At 35.2% G+C, this 26,384-nt stretch overlaps 1 long non-coding RNA gene across 2 annotated transcripts; it reads left to right on the forward strand.

Annotated features, from left to right (window-relative positions):
* The first annotated feature begins 351 nt into the window (after positions 1-351).
* LOC129049802 (uncharacterized) lies at positions 352-25,960 on the forward strand. 2 transcript variants are annotated; one of them, XR_008513148.2, is made up of 5 exons: positions 352-446; positions 1,094-1,176; positions 4,543-4,574; positions 5,165-5,228; positions 25,157-25,960. It is a non-coding gene; the product is annotated as an uncharacterized LOC129049802 (long non-coding RNA). The 2 variants fall into 2 exon arrangements; XR_008513149.2 differs by having other exon boundaries at positions 377-446; positions 1,051-1,176.
* Positions 25,961-26,384: the final 424 nt, after the last annotated feature.

Raw genomic sequence — 26,384 nt, forward strand, 5'->3', positions numbered from 1 at the left:
CCACGGTTGACTGAAACATGTTGATATTACTGTATATTACCCTTCTGATACATAACTGCAAATTACCCTTCTGATACAATTGATGAAAAAGTAATACATTTTAATGAAGCATTAAACGTAACCCTTAAATTTTGTAAAAATACACTGTAAAAAAACCTAATAGTCTTAAGTATTTAGTTACTCTTATTTAACTTGATGCCATTCTTAAAGAGAGGTGTGATATATGTACAACATATATTTTCATAAGACAGATCTTTACTCTTCATAATGCTCAGTTTCCTGCTGCCTCCTTCCTGCTTAGTGTCACAATCTTCTGTGTCATCACAATTAATTCCTGCAGAGATGATTATGGTTACACTGAGAGGATTATGATTTCAGGAAAGTGATAAGCAGCAGGGACAGAATAAGGTCCTTTTTTTTGTTGTTTCCCAAGGATTATTAGCTTGGTAAGAGGGAAAGCAAAAAAAAAAAAAAAAAAAAAGTGGGGGTGTGGGTGGAAGAAAAACATGCCTGCAGATATTATAAAACAAGATAAAACTGTAGATTTGTTTCTTTCGTGAAAGGCCATTGACTCTTTAAATAGTTTTCTGTTCATTGCACTAGCTTAATTACTTACTTAAACAGCGAATGTTTTGTCAGCTCAATCAAATATTTTATTAGCATTGCTTAGTATTAAGATTCCAAATGTACATTTTGATTTAGATTTACCAGCATCATTATTGTAGTTATTGACTACCTGCGAACTTTTAGCACTACAAATACCTTCAACTTTAAAACAGAGATAAACTATATTTGGCCTTCATGAAATGCATTAATTTTCATTAAGGTTATCAAGAATTGGGTTCTAAAGCAAGTAAATTTTGTTTGTATAAACGGTATTCTTTTGAATAGGGTTTTGCTTTTGAATAAAACATCAATCAGTGTTCTTAATTCCATAGAAAGATATTCAAGGGTTATGTATTAAAAATATGTATCTATACTTTCTTGTAAACATTCATTATATTACTTGACTCACAAATCTATCTTGGTATTATCTATCTACATATACAGAAAGTTAATATCATGTATGGGCTGTGGCTTATTGTCCCATCAGAAATAGAAGAACTAGCAATAGAAGAGACCCAGATGAAGTTTGACTGAAAGGCAAACACCATTCCCGACTGGCTTTACCATCTGGTAAGGGTTTGTCAATAAAAATATTTGGGTAGCAGCAATTTTTCCAAATTCTTATTTATCTAGACTTCCAGAAAAAGCCAGACAAAATACATAAGGGGGCACTTACCCCCTCCCTCAACTAATAATTTAAAATCAAAATCACATTTAAGGCTCAATGGAGTTGTTTTTTATGTGTTCATTTTGTTTTGTTTTATTTTTTGAATTTCTCCCAGAAAGCATCGTGTTATTTAATAGTTATACAAATCATACCCAGGCCTGAAAGATTAAAAATAATACAAAGTTTATCTGCTTGTTTCTGAGTGAGTCTAAGGTATCTTTCTTAGCAAACTAGCATGCCATCACTAATAAATGCTTAGTTTTCACAGCTGACATTGCTCATGAGATGGAAAATAAAAACATAATGAAAATGTTTATAAGCAACTTAAGGAACCTGCAAAATGGCATTTTGTGAAGCCATCTTTTATAAGTAAAAAGAACTTTCTTCATAATTACACAAATACAATTTTCATTCTGAAAGCTTTCTTGCTTTAACATTTTTCTAATTATAATTAATTGATTTAAATCTTGCCTTAATGAAAGAATCCAAGCAGATAAGATTAATTTCTTAGTCGCTAACGACATAACATACCCAAGAGGCTATTCTAAAATGCTCAGCAATGCAGACCCCTATCGATTATAATTTATATAAATTATCTGTTTCTCTCCAAAACTACTGAGGAAGTACAACTGATACACAAATCAGTGGGCTGTTGGAAACATACAGAACATACTCTCTCCAAGTGGGTTATTATGAAAGTTGATTTAATTATTTCCTTTAGAAGTTTAATATGCAAAAAGCTAACTTACAGAAATATTCAGACCATTGCCAGATGGCTATGAAAATTGTTTTTCATTAAATTGGACTGTTTAAATTTTCCAGGTCCATGAATCCATAGACAGTTTAATCATAGTCAAGAGGGAATTGTAACTCTGGAAAACTAAGCAGAACCCTGTAGCCAGAACTATAATGATAATTATAATGAAATAAGACCACACGATCAGGAGTTAGCCTACAGGAAGGTAATTCTAGACATTCAGAGTCTGACACAAAAGCTGCATCAAAGGCGGGCCTTGCAGAAAATTCCTGAATAATTTTTTGAAAAAACAGGAAGAAGAATCTACTGTCTTTAGCAGAGAAAGAGGTACATGCTGTCATCTTTGGTCTATTCATCCCACTGAGTTAGAATTATGGTTTCAAATTTTATTTTCAGTTACCCAGTCAAAGGAACTATTATCGAATACTTCTCATTGTGCGACGTTTGGATGTAAAGTCATGAAACTGATTTAGAAAACAATCTGCCAGATGAGTGACTTTTTCATCTGCATCTTCACAGAAGGCTTCACAAAAGGCTTCACAGAATGCCCTTTAATTCTCAAAATTCTCAAGCTCTTTAGGAAGCTTTGTTTTGTTTTTTTTCCCCCAAAATATCTTCAGAATCAGTTTCTAAATAATGTAAAAATATTTTATTACTTCAGACGTACACATCTTAAAAGCATTATGACTGAATTCTGTGGGTTGATGACCTAGTTGAGGATTTATGATTAACATGAAATAGAGAAACGTTATAGCTTAGTAACAATTGCAAATTAGTGTGTTATAAATGTAACCCCCCCAAAATATGATTAAATTGGGAAGTGCTCTAGTGTCCCACGTAGAGAATATGTTTGATGATGCTGCTTAGGAACTATCATGATACTCATGTTTGTGCAAAAATTAAGGATCCATTTTCACAACACACTCTAAGAACAGAATGAATCTTCCCAACAAGAAAATATTTAAGAGATCTGACACTTTCCCTACATCTCCAAATACTAATCCCACATATAGATTAGAGTTGCTAAAGCATTTTAGTTGCAAATGAAGATGAAGTCAAGTTAGAGTCAGTTTAATAATCATCTAAATAATGACAGAATTTTGCAGACATTGGAGGGAAACAAAGCTTTCTGTATTAGTTCATGTTTACATTGATATAAAGAACGGTCCGATACTGGGAAATTTATGAAGAAAAGAAGCTTGACTCATAGTTCTGCAGACTTAACAGGAAGCATGGCTAAGAGGCCTCAGAAAACTTACAATCATGGCACTAGGTGAAGGGAAAGTAAGCACATTTTACTACGAAAAAGCAGGAGTCAGAGAAAAAGACCAAGGAGGGAATTGCCACACACTTTTAAAGCATCAGCTCTCATGAGAACTCACTCACTATCACAAAAACAGCATGGGGAAACCACCCACATAATCCAATCACCTCCCACCAGGCCCCTTCCCCAACATGTGGGAATTACAATTGGATATGATATTTGGGTAGGGTCACAGAGCCAAATCGTATCACTTTCTTTGAGGATTTAATGAACAATATCTATCAATACATTCATCTTATATACTGAGTAAGTGCAGAGGCAAAGACGGGGCACTGAAGCCTGAGAAATACATCTTGCCTCAGATATACTGTGGGATATACAGAAGTTTCAGATTGCAACCACTGGTCAAAATTTTACCTGATGCTCAGTAAAAAGGACTTGAAGTCTGATAATAGAAACTTTTTTGTCCTTCCACATTCTTATGTATGAACATAATAATCACAATTCTCATTAAAGAATGTGGATTCAGTAATTCTCAATAAATGATTTCATGCTCGTTATGAACATCTTCATTATTATAAGGACATCACAACTGAGAGTAGACCACTTTGTTATCACACTCAAGTTTATGGGAACTGAGGTATAACATCCTAGTAACTTCTTTCTTGCAAACTTCTGACAGAAGGAGACCTGTTTCAGCTAACAGCTGGACTGTAATATTTGTAAGCTTAAAGTCAAAGGAAACTCAAAAATAGATTAGGGCAGATGACAATATGTTAACTCTATGCATATATTTTTGTTTGTTCTTTTCTTAAAGAGATTAAAATATATACTTTACATCATTTTCCATCATAAATATACTTAAGTCCCATAATAATTTGTTAGAAATTAGAAGGAAATTATCTCTAATAGTGATTTTATACCAAGAATTGAGTAATGGCTTGAGATGACCAAAAATAATTGCCATCCTTTCTAAATCTCATTAGACCATGGACAGGAGGGGGTTAATTTACAAATGACACTTCTAAAAATATTTCTACTATGCAAAACTAGTAAGCAGCTGGATTTCATACCATGTTACACCATTCTTTGTGGGTTTTTTTCTATTCCTTCATAAAGACTTATAAGCTTTATGTTCTATACCTACTAAGGACTTTGCTTCAGAAAGAATATACTTTTGAAAGAATAACAGTAACAATAGGTAATATTTATTAAACGTTTCCTAATGCTAGTTTAATTGTACTGCAGATGATACTTCATTCAATATTCATAGTCATAAGGTAAGATTACCTCTTTTATGATTCCCATTTATTCAGAGAAGGAAATCTTTTTAAGAGATTATGCAACTTGTCCAAGGTCAACAGAATTAAAGCCAGAACCTTCCCAATCTACACCATGGTGCCACTGCTTTAAACATTGCGACCAATATCAACTTGTATTTCGACTAGCTTTCTTTTGGTTTCTTATTTAAGGTAAAATCTTGCTTAAGATAATATCTCTCCAAAAGAAAGACCTTGTGTAAGACCAGACTCATCTCTCAAAAGGGACGACAATATTGTGCTGCTTTGCAGACTAAGTCTAACTTAACAGCACCTAGTTCTAGTGCTCAACGAATAGGTTTTTAAAAAATGGTTGCATGAATCAATGAATGAATGCTTAAAAATAATTAAATCATCTTTCAGCCAAGCCAAAATTGACTGTTATTTTCACCTTTTTTAAAGTGGTTTTTTTTAAGGTTTTAAATCTCTAGCATAAACAGACAGCTCATATTTTTACTTTGAAAATACAAGAATGGTCTCAAGCTAAATGTTACAACATGACTTTAGAATGATTGATTTTGACTTGATTAATTTTTGGAGTTTTTCCACAGAGACAACTCACAGGCTATAAAGTGCTTAACATTTCCCTGGCTTCAGAAGGCACTAGGGAAGGAAGTAAGTATGGACCAATTAGCAGGTGGGCACTTCAAGTGTACTTCTAGTTATTTATATGGATTGTGAAGGTCTTTAATATCCTCTTTGAACTTTTGATGCAGAAAACAAGATTTGTCTACTTGTATCTAGTTTAAACCAATTTATTTAGAACAAAAACAAGATACATTTCTGGATGAATCTCCTATTTGGGTTTTACATTCTTAGCAAAAACATAGAATCCATGAACCTCTGTTTATGAAACTATAAACTATAAGAAGCTGTACTCCACACTAAGCAAACATAGACATTTGTTCCCCAAAATGGAAGGGATGGTTTGATCCTTCATAGTTGAAAAATATTTCTTACCTCTTATGACCATTATGTTTCATGACTTAAAAAAATTACATGTAATAATTCTACATATGTATGGGGCACAATGTTATGTTCTGATACATGTATGTATTATGTAATGATTAAATCAGGGTATTTAACATGTTCATGATCTTACATATTTTTCAATTTTTCCACATATAAATGAGATCATGCACTATTTGCTTCTCCATGCCTGGCTTATTTCACTTAACATGATGTCATCCAGGTTCATCTGGGCTGCCACAAATGACAGAATAACATTCTTTTTTATGGCTGTGGTGTTTCCTTGTGTATATGTACTAGTTTTCTTTATCCAATCTGTTGATGAACACTAAGTTGATTCTATATTTTTGCTATTGTTAATAGTGCTGCAGTAAGCATAGGAGTGCAAACCTCCCTTCAACATGCTGATTACATTTCCTTTGAATAAATATTCAGTAGTGGGATTTCTAGATCTTATAGTAGTTTTATTTTTAATATTTTGAGGAATCTGTATACTGTTTCTCATAAAGGCTATACTAGTTTACATTCACACAAACAGTGTACAAGAGTTTCCCTTTTTAAGTTTGCTTACCAGCATTTGGTATTTGTCTTTATCATAAGAGCCATTAGAATTGGAATGAGGTGATATCTTATGGTGGTTTTAATTTGCATTTCTCTGATGTTACAAATGTTGAGCATTTGTACATATACTTATTTACCATTTGTATAGCTTATTTGGAGAAATATCTATTTAGGTGTTATGCCCATTTAATTTTTTTTAATTTTTCATTTTTGTGAGTACCTAATAGGTGTATATAGTGATTGGGTACCTAAGATATTTTGATACAGGCACGCAATGTGTAATAATCATATCAGAGTAAATGGGGTATCCATCACCTCAAGTATTTATTCCTGTGTTACAAATAATTCAATTATACTCAGTTATTTTAAAATGTACAATTATGGACATGTTAAATATCCTAATTTAATCATTACACAATACATACACGTATCAGAACATAACATTGCGCCCCATACATACGTAGAATTATTACATGTATTTTTTAAATTATTATTGGCTATAGTCACCCTGTTGTGTTATCAAATGCTAGGTCTTATTGATTCTTTCTATTTTCTGTACCCATTAACCATCCCTACTTCCCCACAACCCTACCCTCACTACCCTTTCCAGCCTCTGGTAACTATCCTTCTACTCTCTATATTTATTGCCCATTTTTTAATTAAGTTGTTTGTTTTTTTGCTATTCAGTTGTTTGAGTTCCTCATTTATTCTGGACATTAATCTCTTTTTACACATATAGTTTGCAACTAAGTTCTCTCATTCTTCTAGTGCCTTTATAGTTTTGGGTTTTACATTTATGTGTTTCATTTTAATTGATTTTTTGTATGCAGTGAGAAATAGGAGTCTAGTTTCATTATTCTGCATGTGGATATCCAGTTTTCCCAACAACTTTTATAGAAGAAACTATCCTTTCCCTAATAGTTGTTCTTGGTGCCTTTGTCTAAAATCAGTTTGCTATAAAATTGTGAATTTATTTCTCTATTCTCTTTTCTGTTCCAGTAATTTATGTGTCTGTTTTTATGTCTTCATTATGCTGTTTCGGTACATACATTGTAATATAAAGTCAGACAGTGTAATGTCTCCAGCTTTGTTCTTTTTTCTCAGAATCTCTTTGGCTACAACAAGACTTTGTAGTTTCATACAAATTTTAGGATTGTTTTCCTAATTCTCTGAAGAATGTCATTGGTATTTTGATAGAAATATCTTTAATCGTTGTCATTGTAAAGATTTTTCATCTTCATGGTTAAATTTATTCCTAGGGATTTTTTTTGTAGCTATTGCAAATGGGATTGCTTTCTTGGTTATTTTTCAGAGTTTGCTATTGACACGTAGAAATACTAGTTACTTTTGTATATTGATTATGTTTTCTGCAACTTTCCTGAATGTGTATATTTATTCTGACAGTTTTGTTTGTTGTTGTTGGAGCCTTCAATTTTTTCTATACATAAGATCATTTCATTTTCAAAAAGAGACAATTTGACTTTCTCTTTTCCAATTTACATGCTCTTTATTTCTTACTCTTGCCTAATTTTTCTGGTTAGAAATTCCAATACTATGTTGAATAAAAGTGATGAAAATGGGCAACTTTGTCTTGTTCCACATCTAAGAGGGATCACTTTCAACTTCTATATTATGTTGATGATGAAGAACATTCCTTCTATACTTTATTTGTTGAGAGCTTTTAACATAGTGGAATGTTGAATTTTATCAAATGTTTTGTTCTGTATTATTGAAATAATCATATACTTTGTTAAAATTTTATAAACTTTTAGTTTACGTTTTGGGATACATGTTCAGGTTTCTTAAATAGGTAAACATATGTCATAGGGGTTTGTTGTACAGGTTATTTCATCACCCAGTTATTAAGCCTGGTATCTACTAGTTATTTTTCTTGATCGTCTGCCTCCTCCCACCCTCTACGTTTTGATAGGCCCCAGTGTGTGTTGTTCCCCTTTATGTGTCCGTGCGTTCTCATCATTTACATGCCACTTAATAGTGACAATATGCAGTATTTGATTTTCTGTTCCTGTGTTAGTTTGCTAGGGATAGTGGCCTCCTGCTCCTCCAAAGGATCTCTTTGTTTTTATGGCTGCATAGTATTCTCTGGTGTATACGTACCACATTTTCTTTATCCAGTCTATCATTAATTGGCACTTAGATTGATTGCATATCTTTGCTATAATAAATATTGCTGCAATGAACATGTACATGCATGTATGTTTATAACATAATTATTTATATTCTTTTGGGAATATACACAGTAATGGGATTGCTGGTTCAAATGATATTTCTGCCTCTAGGTCTTTAAGGAATTGACACACTGTCTTCCACAATTTACACTCTCACCAACAGTGTAAAATCGTTCCTTTTTCTCCACGACCACAGCAGCGTCTGTTGTTTTTGACTTTTTAATAACTGTTATTCTGACTGGGGTGAGATGGTATCTCATTGTGGCTTTGATTTGCTTTTCTCTAACGATCAGTAATGTTGAGCTTTTTTCTTTTGATTGTTGGCTGCATGTATGTCTTCTTTTGAGAAGTGTCCATTCATGTCCTTGGCCTACTTTTTAATGGGGATGATTTTTTCCTGTAAATTTATTTAAGTACTTTATAGATGCTGGATATTAGACCTCTGTCAGATGCATAGTTTGCAAAATTTTCTTTGAATCCTATAGATTGTCTATTCACTCTCTTGATAGTTTCTTTTGCTCTGCAGAAGCTGTTTAGTTTAATTAGATCCCATTTGTCAATTTTTGCTTTTGTTACAATTGTTTTTGGTGTCTTCATCATAAAATCTTTGCCCATGTCTATGTCCTGCATGGTATTACCTAGGTTTTTGTCTTGGGTTTTATAGTTTGGGGTTTTACATTTAAGTTTTCAATCTTCAGTTAATTTTTATATATGGTGTAAGAAAAGGGTTCAGTTTTAATCTTCTACACATGGCTAACCAGTTATCCCAGCACCATTTATTCAATAGGAATTCTTTCTCCATTGCTTGTTTTTGTCAGATTTGTCAAAAATCAGATAGTTGTAGGTGTACGGGCTTATTTCTGTGTTCTCTATTCTGTTCTATCAATCTATGGGTCTGTTCTTGTATGAGTACCATATTGTTTTGGTTACTGTAGCCCTGTAGTATAGTTTGAAGTTGCATAGAAAGATGTCTCCAGCTTTGTTATTTTTGCTTAGGACTGCCTTGGCTATTCAGGCTCTTTTTTCATTTCATACAAATTTTAAAATAGTTCTTTCTAATTCTGTGAAGAATGTCAATGTAGTTTAATAGGAATAGCATTGGATCTATAAATTGCTTTAGGCAGTACAGCCATTTCAACCATATTTATTTTTTCTATCTATGAGCATGGAATAGCTTATCCACCAAGATCAAGTAGGCTTCATCCTCAGGATGCAAAGTTGGTTCAACATATGCAAATCAATAAATGTGATTCATCACATAAACAGAGCTAAAGACAAAAAATACATGATTATCCCAATAGAATTAAAAAAGGCTTTTGATAAAATTCAACATTCCCTCACCTTAAAAACTCTCAATAGTCTAGGTGTTGAAGAAATATATCTCAAAATAATATAAGCCATATATGACAAACCCACGGGAAAGATCATGCTGAATGAGCAAAAGCTGGAAGCATTCCCTCTGAAAACTGGCACAAGACAAGAAGGCCCTTTCTCATAACTACTATTCAATGTAGTATTGGAAGTTCTGGCCAGGGCAATCAGGCAAAAGAGAGAAATAAATGGCATTTAAATAGGGAGAGAGGAAGTCAAACTAACCCTATTTGCAGATCATATGATCTCATATCTAGAGAACCCCATTGTTTCAGCCCCAAAGCTTCTTAAGCTGATAAGCAACTTCAGCAAATCTCAGAATACAGCAGCAATGTGCAAAATTTGCTAGCATTTCTGTACACCAACAACACTTAAGCTGAGAGCCAAATTACAAAGGAACTCCTATTCAAAATTGCCACAGAAAGAGTATAATACCTAGGAATACAGCTAACAAGGAAGGTGAAAGATCTCTATAAGGATAACTGCACACCTCTGCTCAAAGAAATCAGAGATGGCATAATCATATACTTTTTGCTCTTGATTCTGTTAGTGCATCATGTTTATTGATATGCCTATGTTGAACCATTGATATGGTTTAGCTGTGTCACCACCCAAATCTCATCTTGAACTGTAGCTCCCATAATTCTCACGTGTGGTGGGAGGGACCCAATGGGAGGTAATTGAATCATGGGGGTGGGTCTTTGCCATGCTGTTTTCATGATAGTGAATAAGTCTTATAAGATCTGATGGTTTTATAAAGAGGAGTTCCCCTGCACACGGTCTCTTGCCTGATGCCATGTAAGACATCCCTTTGCTCTTCCTTCATCCTCTGCCATAATTGTGAGGCTTCCCCAGACATGTGGTTCTGTGAGTTCATTAAACCTCTTTCCTTTATAAATTACCCAGTCTTGGATATGTCTTTAATAGCAGCATGAGAACAGACTAATATAGCCATCCTTGTATCCATGGGATAGATCACACTTGATCACAGTGAATGATCTTTTTAATTTGCTTTTGCATTCAGTTTGCTAGTATTTTGTTGAGGAATTTTGCCTCTATTTTCATCAGATATATTGGCCTATTTTTGTTGTTGCTGTTGTTCTGTCCTTGGTTGGTTTTGGTATCAGAGTAATGCTGGTCTCATATCATGAGTCTGAAGAATTATCTACTCCTCAATTTTTTGGAATAGTTTGAAAAGAGTTGTTATTAATTCTTTTTTAAATGTTTAGTAGAACTCATAAATCTATTAGGGCCTGTGCTTTTCTTTAATGGGAGATGTTTTTTATTACTGATTCAATCTTGTTACTCATTATAGTTCTGTTCAAGTTTTTAATTTGTTAATGATTCTATTTTGGTAGGTAGAATATATTCAGGAATTTATGTCTTTCTTCTAGGTTTTCTAATTTGTTGGCGAATAGTTATTCATAATAGTCTCCAGTGATCCTGCATTTCTGTAATATTACTTTTAATATCTCCTTTTTCAACTCTGATTTATTTTATTTGAGTCTTTTCTCTTTTTTAAATCTGGCTAAAAGTTTGTCAATTTTTTTTTTTTATCTTTTCAACAAACCAACTCTTCATGTTGTTGACCTTTGTATTGTTTTTATTTTCTATTTTATTTATTTCTGCTCTGATCTTTCTACTAATCTTGGATTTAGTTTGTTCTTGCATTTTGCTTCTTTGAGGTATAGTTTTAGTTGGTTCATTGAGATCTTTGTGCTTTTTGGAAGTAGGTGTTTATTGCTATACACTTCTTTCTTAGAACTGCTGTTGTTGTATCCCATAGGTTTTGGCATGTTGTGTTTAAAGTTTCATTTGTTTCAAGAAATTTTTTAAATTTTCTTTTGAATTTCTTTTTTTATTATACTTTAAGTTTTAGGGTACATGTGCACAATGTGCAGGTTAGTTACATATGTAGACATGTGCTATGCTGGTGTGCTGCACCCATTAACTCGTCATTTAGCATTAGGTATATATCCTAATGCTATCCCTACCCCCTCCCCCCACCCCACAACAGTCCCCAGAGTGTGATGTTCCCCTTCCTGTGTCCATGTGTTCTCATCGTTCAATTCCCATCTATGAGTGAGAATATGCGGTGTTTGGTTTTTTGTCCTTGCGATAGTTTACTGAGAATGATGATTTCCAATTTCATCCATGTTCCTACAAAGGACATGAACTCATCATTTTTTATGGCTGCATAGTATTCCATGGTGTATATGGGCCACATTTTCTTAATCCAGTCTATCACTGTTGGACATTTGGGTTGGTTCCAAGTCTTTGCTATTGTGAAAAGTGCCGCAATAAACATACGTTTACGTGTGTCTTTATAGCAGCATGATTTATAGTCCTTTGGGTATATACCCAGTAATGGGATGGCTGGGTCGAATGGTATTTCTAGTTCTAGATCCCTGAGGAATCACCACACTGACTTCCACAATGGTTGAACTAGTTTACAGTCCCACCAACAGTGTAAAAGTGTTCCTATTTCTCCACATCCTCTCCAGCACCTGTTGTTTCCTGACTTTTTAATGATCGCCATTCTAACTGGTGTGAGATGGTATCTCATTGTGGTTTTGATTTGCATTTCTCTGATGGCCAGTTTCTTCATTGACCTGTTGTTGCTGTTTTTTTTTTTTTTTTTTTCAGAATAAGCTGTTTAATTTACATGTATTTTTATAGCTTCCAAATTTCCTTCTATGATTGATTTCTAGTTTTATTCCACTATGGTCAGAAAGTCAGAAAAAATACTTGAGATAATTTTTTTTAATTTGTTGAGAGTTTCTGTGGCCTACACAGTATCTATTCTTGATAAACTTCCACATGGTGTTGTGAAAAATGGGTATTCTGTAGCTATTACGTAGAATGTTCTGTAAATCTCTACTTGACCTAACACATGATCTATTCTTGATAAAGTTCCATGTCCTCTTGTGAAAAATGGGTATTCTGTAGCTATTATGTAGAATGGTCTGTAAATATCTACTAGATCCATTTGGCCTAGGGTGCAGTTAAAATCCAATGTTTCTTTGTTAATTTTCTCTCTGAATGATCTGTCCATTGTTGAAAGTAGGGTGTTAAAGTCTCCTACTATTATTCTGTTGCAGTCTTTCTATCCCATTAGATCTAACAACATTTACATTATATATTCACTGTGCTGTGTTCAGATATATTTATACTTCTTTTATTCTCTTGTTCATTTGACCCCTTTATTATTGTGTAATGACCTCTATTATCTCTTTATAGTTTTTTAATTAAAGCCTATTTTATTTGATATAAACATAGATACTCTCGCTCTCTTTTGGTTTTAATTTGCATGGATTAATAATTTTCATCCCCTCACTTTCAGTCTGTGTGTCTTTACAGGTGAAGTGATTACTTGTAGGCAGCATATAGTTGACTATTGTTTTTGTTTTATGAATTCAGCCACTCTATATCTTTTATTTGGAGAATTTACTCCATTTACATTCAAGGTTGTTTTTGATAGGTAAGGATTTATTCTTTCCATTTTGTTGTTTTCTGCTTGTTTTGTTTTATATATTCTTTGTTCCTCTCTTATATTTTGCCTTTTGTGGTTTGGTGATTCTTTTGTAGTGATAAGCTTTGATAACTTTGTCTTTCTCATTTGTGTATGTGCCATAATTTTTTTCTTCATTGTTACTATTGCCTTACATGAAAATATTTTAGATAAAATAAACTATTTAAGCCAATAATAAATTAAGTTTTGTTATACATATTATATATGTACATATATGTATATATCCTACACTTTTAACTTGCCCTCCCAATTTATAAATTGCTTGTTTATATATTTTTATATTTTTTTCTTAACAACTTATTATAAATAGTTATCACTGACCATTTGACCTTTAACCTTCATACTACATACTTGAAAGTTTATATAATAACCATTATAGTAACAAAGTATTTTGAATTTGCTAATGAATTTTCCTCTACCAGTGAGACTATCTTTTCACGTGTTTTCATGATAGTAATGATTGCCCTTTTGCTTCCAGTTGAAGCACTCCCTATCTCTTATAAGGCTGGTCTGCTGGTGATAATTTCCCTCAGCTTTTCCTTTTCTAGAAGAGACTTTCTTTCTCCATCTTTTCTCAAGGACAGTTTTGCTGGATATAATATTGCAGAATGGCAGGGGTTTTTCCCCCCTCCTTCAGCACTTTGAATATATCATCCCATTCTTTACTAGTCTGAAAGATTTCTGCTGGGAGACCTGCATATAGTCTAATGGGGATTCCCTATATGTGACCTGACACTTTTTTCTTGCTGCTTAGAGTTCTCTCTTTGGCTTTGACTTCTGATACTTTGATTATAATATTTCTTGAGAAGACTTCTTTGGATTAAATCTCTTTGTTGTTCTTTGAGCTTCATGGATTTGAATTATCATATAGCTTCCAAGACTTCAGAAGTTTTCAACTATTATTTTATTAAATAACTTTTGTGCCCTCATCTATCTCTTCTCCCCTGGAATTTCAATGATGTGGAAATTTCTTTACTTAATGGTATTCCACAAGTCCTGTAGGTTTTCTTCAATGATTTTTATTCCTTTTCTTTTTTTTTCTCCTGAGTGGGTAATTTTTTTTCTTCTGAGTGTGTTCTTCTGACACAAAAGACCAGTCTTCAAGTTCAGAAATTTTTCTTCTGCTTGATCTAATTTGCTGTTGAAGCTCTTGATTGTATTTTTTTTTAATTTTATTCATTTAATTCTTTAGGTATAAGATTTATGTTTGGCTCTTTTAATCTCTTTCTGTGTGATATTTTTTCCCTGATTTCATTGAATTGTCTGTGTTTTCTTATATCTTAGTGAGTTTTCTTTAAATTATTATTTTCACTTTCTTTTCAGGAAGCTTGTAAATTTTCTTTATTCAGAGTCAGTTACTGAATAATTACTATGTTTCTTTGGTGACATGTTGTATCCTTGATTTTTTGTTTCTGGTATCCCTGCTTTCATATCTGTGCATCTGGTAGAATGGTTTTCTTTCTAATTTTATGAAGTAGCTTTTGTAGAGAAAGACTTTTACCTATAGATGTGTCCTATGGTGTTGGTTAGGTAGTGTGCTTTGGCTTCGGTTCAAAGTAGACACAGTAGTGTAGTCTCCAAGAAGTTTCTTCAGCTGTAGTCAATGTCAGCAATGCCTGAGATTGCCTCAGTGGCCTAGGCTGCTGGAATTTGTGTAGCTGTTCCAGCATCTTGGGTGGGGCTCCTGAGGTGAGAGGATGGTGAGCTGTTTTATGTGCCAAGGAAGTGCTAGTTTGGACTCAGCTTTCCCATGAGAAAGGACCAACTCTCCAACTGTTCCTTGGGAGGCAAGGCACCACATGGACTCAGACACCAAGATCATGGCTGTTTCACTGGATTTAGGCTCTAAGTGCACAAAGTCAGGGTGCTGCAGCCATTGGAATGGGGTAGATGAAGTGCTTCCTAAGCAGTTTTCTCTCAGGGGTAGGGCTCTGTAGCAGTTCAGCTGGGGAATTGTGCACTATCATATATGAGGATGGTATAACAGTGACAGAGCCTCAGTGATTGGGAGAGGCAGTGGCTACTGGCCCCTGGAGCAGAACACATTTTAGCAGTGCCTCTGGTTACAACACGACACCATGCAGCAGCAGCAGCTTGGGTCACAGGGGGAGGAGCACAATATGGCCCTTCTCAAGAGCAACACAACTATGTGAACTCTTGGTAGCTCCCCAGACTGGCCCCATGACCTGTAAGAAACTGTACAATTCTCTAGCAGCAAAGATTGCAGATGCCTGTGGTGTCAATAGGGGATTCTGGTGGCTTTTGATTGCCTTTTCCCTATAAGGAGATGTCCCTTGTAGTTTCAAGCTGATCCTGATTGGTGAGATGGGGTGGCAAGAGCAGAGTGTTTTGTTTTCTTCTCTCTTGGCCATCCTGAGTCTCTATGTTCCAAGGGTCTCTGCCACTCCTTCTCTGTACTTCAGCACGTTCCTTCAGACCCTGTAGACAAAAGGTAGTTGTTTGTTTGTTGTTTTTGTCCCTTTTTTGTGAGAGGATGAGCCATGGGTGCCTCTAGTTAGCCATCTTGCTGACATCACCTCCTCACTCAAGATTAATGACCTTTAATGTCTATGTAATACATTTCTTTCTCCTTAAAGACAAAAAAATAGCAATCTTTAAAGAATGTAATATTTTCACAGCACCTGAATCACCTTGAAATATTATGCAAATATAAAAATCACTCACAAAGTAGTCAATATATGTAAATGACACAATTAAAAAAGATGGCTTGGGGCCAGGCGCAGTGGCTCACGCCTGTAATCCTAGCACTTTGGGAGGCTGAGGCGGGCGGATCATCTGAGGTCAGGAGTTCAAGATCAGCCTGGCCAACAATGGTGAAACCCCGTCTCTACAAAAGTACAAAAAAATAGCCAGGCATGATGGTGGGTGCCTATAATCCCAGGTACTTGGGAGACTGAGGCAAAAGAATTGCTTGAACCCCGGGAGGCAGAGGTTGCAGTGAGCTGAGATCCTGCCATTGCACTCCAGCCTGGGCAACAAAGCGAGACTCCATCTCAAAAACAAAAAACAAACAAACAAAACAACAAAAACAAACAAACAAATGGCTTGAATTAGATACAAGAGAGACTAAGTTAATTTATCCTATTCTTTTTTTTTTTTTTAAACCTGGGCCTGGCTCTGTTTCCCAGGTTGGAGTGCAATGGCATGATCTTGGCTCACTGCAACTTCTGCTTCCTGGGTTCAAACTATCCTCCTACCTAAGCCTCCACAGTAGCTGGGACTACAGGCATGCACCACCAGGAACTGCTATTTTTTTTTTCTCTTTGGTAGAAACGGGGTGTTGACATCTTGCCCAGGCTGGTCTCAAATTCCGGGGCTCAAGATATTCTACTGCCTCGGCCTCCCAATGTGCTAGGATTACAGGTGTCAGCCACTACACCCAGCAATTTACTCTATTTGTTTAGAAATACCAAACACGAATAAACGTAGAGAGGAGTTTTCAGTTTTAGTTGTTTTCAAATAATAACAAAAAAAACTTTTTTATGTTTTTGATAGATGATAATAAAAATCCACATGCAGAAGCAATATTGACTCTGCTATGAGATGAATTTTCAAAGACGTTCTTTCTGATAAAATGATGCAGGTCTTGGAATGATGTAGCACATCACTCAGCAGGGGCTGGGACCGAGCAGTCACCAAATATCAGTCTTGATAATGACAGTCCAAGCCATTTACTTGAAATTCTTCCTGTTTATCCTTAAGGTCAACAATTGTCCTACACCTCTAGGAGTTTGGACTCATTTGCAAGTTACAGTGATGAGAAACATTTGTCACAGTTCAGAAATTGCTTCCTGAAGGCACACTGAAAGGCATAATAGGTTAGACCAAGCACTCAGAAGTTTGAATACTTATCTGCACTCCAGCACTTTATTCAAAAACAATCTAAATGGCTTTTGATATAATATTCTGACACTTTTCATTTAGATCTTGTTTGAAAGAGCAAGGGCAGAGGCAATCAAAAATAAAATAAAAATATGGGGTAGGAAGAGTAGATATTGAAGCTTTATGAGCATAAAAGATTCAAATTAAATTTGTGTTGAAGGTCTAAAGAGTACCTTGATGAAAACTCCAGGTAGTTATGACTATGGTAAAGCGATTTATTATGTCTACTGGAAAGTGTACACAGGATAAGTTAAGCTAAGGTTGTTGTCTACACAGGCTGTACTATTTCTCAAGTCTGTAACTAGCTGCGGTGCCAGATTTAGGGTACTTTTATCTTTCTTTTTTTATTTTTTGTTGGTAAATAAGTTCCCATTTTTACAAGTTAGATTAAAACAGAATAGAACATGAACAAGATAGATAAGCAAAAGCCCTCATCTTCATGACTGCAGTGCTCCTGATATGGCTGATGCTGACCCTCTGCTTATAGCACAATCTTGGCCCTGGCTTTAATAGTGATGAAGGAATACCCAGCATTGAGTTAAAGATAAAACTAGCCTCAATATCCATATTTTCCTCAAATACACCCTGTGGAAGTTTGGGAATCTTTAAAAGGGGTTTGGTAATGTATTTTCTGGACTCCAATAATACTTTATAAATGCTGATGTTGCTCCAATAAAAAGACCTAGAATTAGGAGGGAAAATCACCCTTTGAAAAGGAAAAATAATAGAAATCAGACCATAATCTATATATTGAAATATCATTGAGGCATCTAGCTTAAAAAGTAGTTTATTATATATCACTGAAAAGTGTGGGAGAAATATGTTTTAAAGTATGTAATGTAGAAATTTAGAAAAGGAGATTCAAAGGACAATATATAACATCAATTTATTTTTAGTTGAGTGACTCTGACCATGTACATAATTAATTTTCTATTTTTTTCCTCTCCACAGTTGAATGGGTTTATTATAATAACTTATTTTAATATATTTTTTAATAAGATTATCCCATTCTTGTCCAATTTCTAGGCTGTTGCCCAGGAGAAAATGGACTGACAAGTTGATTTAAGTTTTCTTTTATACTTGGACATAATAGTATCTGCCTCTTATGAATTTTGTCATTCTAAACTCTCCAGAGCTCTGGATGAATTAAACAAATTAAATTTCTGAATCTGTAAATGTGAGAACATTGGTGGTTGTGATGGTTAATTTTATATGTCTACTTGACTGGGTTAAGGGATGACCAGATATCTGGTAAAACATTATTCCTGGGTGTGTTTGTGAGGGTGTCTACAGAAGAGGTTGCCACTTGAATCAGTAGACTGAATAAAGGAGATGTGCAATTCCCAACATGGTGAGCATCATACAATCTTTTGAGGACCCAAATAGAACAAAAGGAAGAAGAGAGCAAATTCACTTTCTCTCTTTGAACTTGGACATCCATCTTCTCCTGTCTGCCAATGTTTGTGTTCCTGGTTCTCAGGCCCTTGGACTCAGACTGAATTACACTCATAGATTTCCTTGGTTTCTAGCTGGCAGGCAACAGGTTGTGGGACTTTTCTGCCTCTGATTTATATAATAAGTGTCCTCATGTATTTATCCTATTTGTCTGTGTCTCTGGAGATCCCAGCCTTGCTTCTCACATCAGCTCATCTTCTTGCAAACCATTGCTTCCTGTGGTATGAAAGGAACTTCCAGTTTCAGTCATATTGGATGGAAAATAGCTTTTTAATGTATGTTATCTGTAGTGTGTATGGTATGAAAGGCTCCTGTGATATGAGCCCCTCCATCTTTATCTCCCATAATTCCTAAATAAATTCTGCCCAGTCATACCAACAGGCTGAATTTCTCTGTTTGCTATAGAAATTACTTTTTCAGCCTGACCTAACCTCTACCTTTTGGTGTCCATCCACCTTTCTATGGTCAGCCTTCTCTGACCACCTCTGCCAGGTTGGGGTCTGCTTGTCTGTGCTCTCATAGTTCACTGTGCTTAACTTTATTGCCATATTGCACTGGTGTATGTTGGTTTCCTTATCTTTTTGCCTACTAGATTCTAAATCCCTAGAAGGCAGGACTTATCTATGTCTTTTACGGAACATACTAGGAAAATGACAGACACTAGCTACTCTATAAATATTAATACAGGAATAAATAATTGAAAGCAGCTGGGTGTGGTGGCGCATGCCTGTAATCCTAGCATCTAGGGAGGCTGAGGCAGGAGAATCCCTTGAACCCGGGAGGTAGAGGTTGCAGTGAGCCGAGATCGTGCCATTGCACTCCAGCCTGGGCAACAAGAGTGAAACTCCACCTCAGAAGAAAAAAATGTATACATAAATGATAATACATAAAAGTAAAAAAATTAATCTTCCTCCAAGTATAAAACCATGTTGATATTCACAGTTATTCCATCTAATTCTGATTTGAAGACACAGTGCTGTAATTATAATGAAAGATGATAATCAACATAATCCTTTAATGAATGAATGCATCACTTTTTGATTTTAAATGTTTTAATTACTGTATTTTACTATAGTTATATTACAAAATGTGTTAAGCTATGGGAGAAAAAAATCAAATAAATTCTGAGCAGATAACTAACATGTTATAATGCCATGGCCTTTCCATCTTCCTTGTGTTTTCTTATCTTGTTTTCATGTCATTTGCTGTAAATATTTTTAGAGTTCACTGTGTGTCAGGTACTATTGTATGACTTGTATAACTAAATGAACAAACATATAAACAATGTAATTTCAAGCATAATAAATAACAGAAGGACAGATGGTGTATGACAAAGGTAAATGATATTTCTTATTTTGAATAGGTGATCAGGGAAGTCTATTTAAAGAAGGGATAAATTGTTGTCTTGGAGAGCAACAGGGTTGAGAAACATTCCTTTGTCAGTCTGATCTTGACTTTTGGTTCCTGGTTCTAGATCCGCTCCTACCTTGATGATCTCCAAAAACCAGCATTCATGGTTGATTTTTAAAGAATTCCTTAGGAGATGGAATTTCAAAATTATACTCACTCTTTATTTCATAAGTCTTCTCAATGCTGTCAGATTTCAAGATTCTTTATTATGACATTGTTAAATGTATTTTTTTCTTTCCACTAGTCAATTGGTGACATGTTTGCTATTTTTCAGTGATGCCAGACCCATGGGCACAGTGGGATACTTGTCTTCTACATTTGTACTTCTTGTCAAAAATTAAAACAAAAATGGTTGAAATTGATGAAGTAAACCAGTATCTCTTTAACTTTAGGAAAAATGTTCATCAAATTTCATAAAGACATTCAGGTTTATTACATCTCTTAAATAATATTAACCTGTCAGGTCTATTTCTTACTCATCTTTTCCATAACATAAGTAGGGTATCTATCTAATGAAAATACATAAATAACCAACTAGATGCCTCTTGGAATATTACATTGGATCATAAATTTTTTTTATTTTATTGAGCAATATTTTAAAATTTTATTTGGGGTTTAATATGATAGTCTTCTTCAACAAATGAATTACTTGCAAGGGACATTTTTAGTTGGACATAGAAGACCTCTGACAATCTAAACCTTGATACTCTAGTGATGTTGCCATGACAGAGCCTGTGGCTATAAGGCTGAAGCCACATGCAATGAAATGATCTCCATCAAGTGGCACGTTTCCCATTGCTATCAACTTGTTGACTTCACTGTCACACATATGACTTTCACCAAAAAACATTCAAAACAAACCACAGATACACAAAAATGCACAGAAGATGAAAGACACACTCAACACACATGCAGGCACACACGTACACAGCATTAATCCACAGGCTCGAAGAGCTTAAAACCAAAGCTTCTTCAGCTTGGAGAAAACTTGTAACAGTATTTAGACTTCTCATGTTTCTAAGTGGTAAAATCCTTGATAGTTTCCTCTAGAGCTCTTAGAATAGCCACTTGCCTCATGCCCTTTTCAACTCTAGCACTTAGAGATTTTTAAAATTCCCTTTAGTTTGGGGAGTAATCACTATGATCATATCTGGAATTACTTGTGTTGATATCTCTAAATGTAATATATATGACTCTACTTTGAGCATACTGAAAATCTCCCTGGAGAGGATCTTATCCTTTTTCTTCTTCATATTGTCTAGAGTACTATACTTCAGAGAACTTCAGCTCAGCTTAATTAATACATTACTTCTCTATTTCCTTGTCAATAATTCCATTGCCTAAATACAAACATAAATATATTATATATATATAATTTTAAATACTAGTAATTAATTAATGAAATGCGATAGGACAATAGGTCAGAGAAGGCTTACTGATGGAACCTTTAAGTTGAGGCCACATGATGAGTTGGGAAAATGATATTCTAGGAAGACTGATTTAGCAAGAAATTAAATAACCCCAGTATGTGTGGAGATTAAAGAACATAAAAAAGGCCTCAAGAGACATGCAGTAGTCACATTACGCAAGTGTTTGTAAGAAGAGCTTTAGAATTTGAATTTTATTCCAAGTGTAACTGGAAACCAGTAAAGAATTTCATGGAGGATGGTAGGGTTTTATATCTAAAAATAATGTCACATGGTTTTTTGCCCCTTGACTCCAGGTCTCATTGTTCTCTACTTTCCCACCCAGCTTCCCGGTTAAGCAACTTCAAACACAGTTTTCATTTCACTTCATTCATAGTTATAATCACAATCACTATTTTCCATGAAGAGCTTGCCATATACATCTTACATACATTTTGAAATAAATATTTTATTGTCACCATAAATCTCTAGTCACAGAGGTATTACTAGTCTCACTTTAAGGATAAGGAACCTCCAGGCTAGAGAAGTAAGATAGCTTATCCTATTCACCCTAGGTTTGCATGACTCCAGATGCAATAGGGGATATTTCCTACTGTACTCAACAAACCACACTATCTCTCTATCTCAATCATATTTAAACTCCTACATGTACTCTGTACAATTTTTCATTATCTGGCTGCATTTGTATATCCATATTCACCTCCCTCTACTCTCATCAAAGACTATGATCTTTTTTTCTTAACCACCCACCCTCATCTGTTATCCCTCACCACACACAGCATGCTTATTCTACCGCCTTGGATGATAATATACTAGAAAGTCTGCTGGTCAGCAGAAAAGTTAAGTCTCCATTCAGGCTTTTCCACTAATTGGGCCTCACTGAGCCTCAAAATGTTATCTTTAAAATCAAGATGATAATCTCCAGCTCACCTACTCTTGAGGAATTGAGTAAACATTAGATAAAATAACATACATATTTTCTTTTAACTCTAAAGGACAATACAAGTGTATATTTTACTTTATAACTTGTTTTAGGATCTCTTCTTAGTCAGCAATGGCTTCCTCATGTTCTCTCTCTGTCCGAAATGTCACCCACCTTTCAGACCAGGAGCAGGGAAACGTCATAAATACTAAGGCTTTTCTCATTAAATGTAACTGCTATGTTCCATTTGTGCAGTCTCATAGTCATGCTGAATTAAAGAGAAATTATTATATTTTTGGAGTTTATCATGTGTATAAATTTTACTTGGCTATCACTGATGGAAAATCTGCACAATTGTCATATATTCCATTACCTATACTGTCACCGTTCCTCCCATGGTGCTGGTAGAAAGTCAAACCAAGCAATTCAGAGAACAGACCTGGGCGATATAAAGACCTGGGTTGCAATCTTGTCTCTGTTACTCATCAGCTGGATAATATTGGGTGAAAATCGTGAATTCTCTTAGCCTTATTTGAATCCCTTTTAATGTGGGGTTATTAATTGCATCTTTCTGTCTCTGTTGTAAAATTTCAGTCAAGAAAAGACTGGATACTACAGTGGCTGCCTTTCTTTCTATCAACTGTCACTATTATCATGTTTCTTCTTATAAATATTATGTCTATTTTTCTGTACCTAGCTATCATTATTTTCCTAAAAGCTCAGCTAATGTGTGTTTGCTGTGTAATTAAATATGTCATCTCTTCCTTAGGACTTCTGTATGCAATCGATCCACTTTAAGCAATTGCACTGATCAGATTTTCTATAATTGCTATTTCCAATCAGCCTAAGGAAAATTGTAGCCAGGTTGCCTGAAGCCTTAGATAGAAGTGGCATTCTGTTTTGTCAGCTGATAATACCATTTCCTATAGACTAAAAGCCGTATATTTTTAATAAATTTTATAGGTGTTATCACTGCATTTTGGTATATTTAATAGTTTTAAAAGCCATTACTTATCTCAAGTCTTAATTGTCAAGGAACATAGAAATAGCCTAACTCAAGAAGTGAAGCTAATGATTGCATGACTTGTTGATTTGCCAGAGATAAATGTTGGTTGAATAGAAAAACAAATGTCTCTTTGCTAACTTGTAAAAGGAAAGTATGGAACTGCCCCCATGTAACCAAGTAAAGAATGCACCTGCAGATGATTTGGGTTGCCACCCTTAGTCTCTGAAATTTTTCAGCTAGAAATTAATTATTTTATATCACCACGTTAAATTCATCACATGTTTTGCATTATAAAGCATTGGGATTATCTTACCATAAATAAATAACATTGAAATTTTTAGGGATAAAATATTAAGTAGTTTGAACCAAGAAGTCTCCAGAAAGCACTTTACAAAAAGTCTGCATCCCTTTGGTACTAGATTAATAAATTTGATGTAAGAGAGTTTAATCATGTCAGTTCTTGTTTATATTCATAAGATTAACCTGATTGCTGAATCTGAGAATGGAGGATATTTTTAAAGGGCATTGTGAACATAATTTGGCTTCTAGCTATCTGTAATTGAAGAGTTCGGCTTATTAAGCAGATTTGTCTTTAGAGGTGGTGTGACAGAGCCCACAGTTGCTTTGGAATGTGTCAGAACACTGAGGTCAATTTAGCCAAGAAGCTCTTTGAAAAATTTTTAATTTGCAAATCTCCAAATGTATTAAAGACTGGAGACATAAGTGGAGAATAAGATCAATTCAACTTGCTCTGCTTCAATTATCTTTTTCTCTTCCTTTCTTCTCCCTATTTCTTGCCCTCTCATTGCTCTTTTCTTCTCCTTTCTTTCCTACAAGTAAATCTAGCACATGTGACGAAAACGTGGGGCAGAAACGAGGATTTTAGTGTTTAACAGCTCTGTCTAGGCTTTCACAGGCAAGCATCCCCAGGATAACCTGGCTGATTTACCCTGACTCTGATGTACTCTCTGTCTGTCCCACCCCCACAGGCACGACTAAGGGTGAGTGCAAACACCTTTTCTTGGAAATATATTCGGAGGTCAGGCTGTCTGCAATCAAACCCCAGTTCTTACAATCCATAGCTATGTAACAGTGGAGAAGTTGTTTAACTTCTCTCTACTTCCATTCTCACATCTGTGAAACAAAGATAATATTAGTATCTACTTGAGGGGTTCTTGTGAGTACTAAATAAAGCAATCTTTGTAACCATTTAAACCAGTGTCCTAAAGATATGAGTGGTCAGTAAGTCTTTGCTATTATTATGATACTCTTAATTATACCATTAATATATAGGAGATACAGGTAATGAGGTGGGAATTTCAGAAGGAAAAAATAAGCTTCAAAAACAAATTCGATTTAGGGGTAGCTTCTCGAAACTTCAGTTTCTTCATCTGGAAAATGAGAATAAATATAGTGTCTCCTACAAAATTATTTTGAAGATTCAGTGGAATAGTGCATTTAAAGCACTTAATACCCTGCTGCCTCACACATGGTAACTACTTGAGAAATTGAGCTATTATGATGGTGGTGCTGAATAAAATGGCATAAAATCAGGGATGATGGTGGAATGACGGTGATCATGTGCAGGTTAGAGGGGAGAAAATCACTTGAAAAGAAAGCTAAACATGTTATTAATTTTAGAAAAATATTTAAGAATTGTGATACTTCTTTACTTAAAACCTTTAAGCCCTTAAGCCCTTGGCATTGTTGTATCTCAGTGCTTCCTGGATTTGTCATTTAGGTACTGCTTTCACCGGTTTTGTCATATGGTATACTTTTTTTTTTTTTTTTTTTCTAGATGCAGTCTGGCTCTGTCGCCCAGGCTGGAGTGTAGTGGCAGGATCTCGGCTCACCGCAAGCTCTGCCTCCTGGGTCCACTCCATTCTCCTGCCTCAGCCTCCCAAGTAGCTGGGACTACAGGCGCCCGCCACCATGCCCGGCTAATTTTTTATATTTTTAGTAGAGATGGGGTTTCACCGTGTTAGCCAGGATCGTCTCCATCTCCTGACCCCGTGATCCACCCGCCTCCACCTCCACCTCCCAAAGTGTTGGCATTACAGGCGTCAGCCACCGCACCAAGCCAGTATTTATTTACTTTTCTTTCTTTCTTTCTTTCTTTCTTTCTTTCTTTCTTTCTTTCTTTCTTTTCTTCCTTCCTTCCTTTCTTTCTTTTTCTGTCTCTTTCTTTTTCTTTCTCTTTCTTTCTTTCCTTCCTTCCTTCTTTCTTTCTTTCTATTTCTTTTTGTTTCTTTCTTTTCCTTCCTTTCTTCCTTCCTTTCTCTCTTTCCTTTTTCTTTCTTTCTTTTTTTTTTAACAGAGTCTCACTCTGTCACACAGGCTGGAGTCCAATAGAGTGATCTCAACTCACTGCAACCTCCGCATCCCGGCAGCCTCCTGAGTAGCTGAGATTACAGGAGCACACCACCATGCCAAACTAATTTTTGTATTTTTAGTAGAGACGGGGTTTCACCATGTTGGTCGAACTCCTGACCTCATGATCCACCCGCCTCGGCCTCCCAAAGTGCTGGGATTACAGGCGTGAGCCACCGTGCCTGGCCTATATGGTATACTTTCTAAGTTAGTCTCCTCCTAAGGAATAGTGTTCAGAGGACCACATGTTTGTTCCCTAGTTGTGTTTTTCTCAAATACACACCAAAACGAATGGGTAACTGTCAAAATTAAAAATCAGATCCTCTGTGCTCCAGGGAAACCTTTGCGTGATAGTTGGTGGTTCAGTTTGGGGATATACTGAAACTAACAAATTAATTTTTGCTTGTAATGTTACAAGTCAGATCTAACGAAGTCCTGAGATTAATCTCTTTTGAGATTAAGAGGGTCCAGCCACCCTGAATTCAGTTGTTTTGGTTTGTTTGTCTATTACAGGTATTTGTCACTTCTCCCCAAACCCCAATCCTTCTATAGTCAGCCAGCAAGTCCTGGAAAACTTGTCACTTAATACTTGTCACAAGTTAATTGAAAATCTTCACATTTTACAAACAGCTTAGGTACTTTTGTAAAGTAGTCTT

The sequence above is a fragment of the Pongo abelii genome, chromosome 15 (genome assembly GCF_028885655.2).
Source record: "Pongo abelii isolate AG06213 chromosome 15, NHGRI_mPonAbe1-v2.0_pri, whole genome shotgun sequence".
In the NCBI taxonomy this organism is placed as follows: domain Eukaryota; kingdom Metazoa; phylum Chordata; class Mammalia; order Primates; family Hominidae; genus Pongo; species Pongo abelii.